The sequence below is a fragment of the Hippoglossus hippoglossus genome, chromosome 18, assembly GCF_009819705.1.
Source record: "Hippoglossus hippoglossus isolate fHipHip1 chromosome 18, fHipHip1.pri, whole genome shotgun sequence".
NCBI lineage: Eukaryota > Metazoa > Chordata > Actinopteri > Pleuronectiformes > Pleuronectidae > Hippoglossus > Hippoglossus hippoglossus.
This window is the reverse complement of record NC_047168.1, coordinates 12829304-12830972: the sequence shown is the minus strand read 5'-3', so window position 1 is coordinate 12830972 and position 1669 is coordinate 12829304.

Sequence of the window (1669 nt, the reverse complement as noted above, 5' to 3'; positions counted from 1 at the left end):
CTGCGAGGGTTTAACGAGCGCTGATGGCAGCCGATTGTCCACATGTTTCCCAGAAGCGAGCAAAACTGAAAGCACCGGGGAACCGTGTCCAAACAATTTTGAGAGGCAACAGAAAAAAAAAAAAAAGTTTGGACGGGTTCGAGGATGCATGATGCAAGATTTGTGAAATCTCCCTCACTGTCACGTCATGAAAATGTGTTTGATGTGCATTATTCCGCAAAACAAAGCGGCGTGCAGGAGGCGGACAAACGGAGAACGAGAGACGTGGTGACTAAGAGGGGAGAGCGAGAGCGAGTGGTCTGATTATAACTGACTGGGATTAAAAGGAGGAGACGCTTTGTTTTTCTTTTTCGTTGATGAAGGACAGAGAGCGGAGGATGAAGAGAAACGAGAGAGAGGATCAGGAGTGAAAAGAGGGATAATGAGGCGAGAGAGAGAGAGAGAGAGAGAGAGAGAAAGCTCTCAAACACAAATTTATGCTCAAGTCGTTTATTTCACTTCTTTTTTCTATTTCACTGACGTCAGATCAGCTCGTTTTAGCTTTGTAAAAGCATAAAAAAGTTCAAATTATCCATTACTTAACACGACTCTGCTGGTTTGGATCTGCTCTGCTGAAACTCCGTCAGACTCTTCAAATGATTCAATTTGATGCAGCTGTATTTTTTGTTAATCCAGATGTTCTTCGACCATGCGACACCTGGTTGCCTACGTTACCCACAATGCAACTTCAGCACCAGATGTGTGGATCCAGAAAGAGTGGCTAATGCAGATGAGGGGCGGGATACAGAGGCCTTGTGAGCTCACGACCTCTGACCCTGACACGAGGATAACGATCAGACGTCACACAGCATATGCCTGTCGCTGAGCAGCAGCAGTTTCAGGCTCAGGAGGAGAAACTGGGAGAAGCGAGGGATGAATTTAAGAGTCGCAGCATCTGAATTTCAGAGTTACCCTCTGTGTGTGAGTGTAGCATCAGAAGGAGCGGAGTTCTGGATGCAGCCTGGAAGCTCAAACATACTGGACTGCATTTAATTTGTGTCCAAAACACATTTCAATTAGTTTTTCTACGTCACCGGAGAAGCTTCAGGCGCTGCGCTGCCAACCCGCCCTCCACCTGTGGGCACATCCGTCGAGCCGCCGATCAAAGTCCACTGATGTCTTGGCTCGTACAGATCAGCCGAACAGATGGACGGCAAAAGTTGTACTTATTATTTTGAATAGCCCTTTGGACGGCATAAGGTCTTTTTAAAAATAAGAACAACTTTTGGCCTCCTGCACTCAACATGGAGGCTCTGAGTTAAGGCTCATTCTGCCTCCTTGTACAAAACAAGATTTGTCCATTTTAAACGATGTTGGCTGTTAAGTAGAGCATCCACTAGAGGGCGATATCCCTTTTGAGAGAGTTTCTCCTCAAGAATTTCCAACATTGTTGAAATTTCTTCCTCGTGTCCTATGATCGTCTCGCTTCAACTAGACGCTCACGAATAAGGACGAAGTGAACACAGAGTACGGACAGAAGGCTCCGTATGTTTCCATATCCAACGTTGAGCAAGAATGAGCTAAATAGTGCCTTCCCTGTTGCGACGCCCCCGTGTGGCAGCTGCCTACTGCATTAATTCAGCCATTTTTTCTTCCATCAAGAGCCACAAATTATTCCGTGGAAAAATGC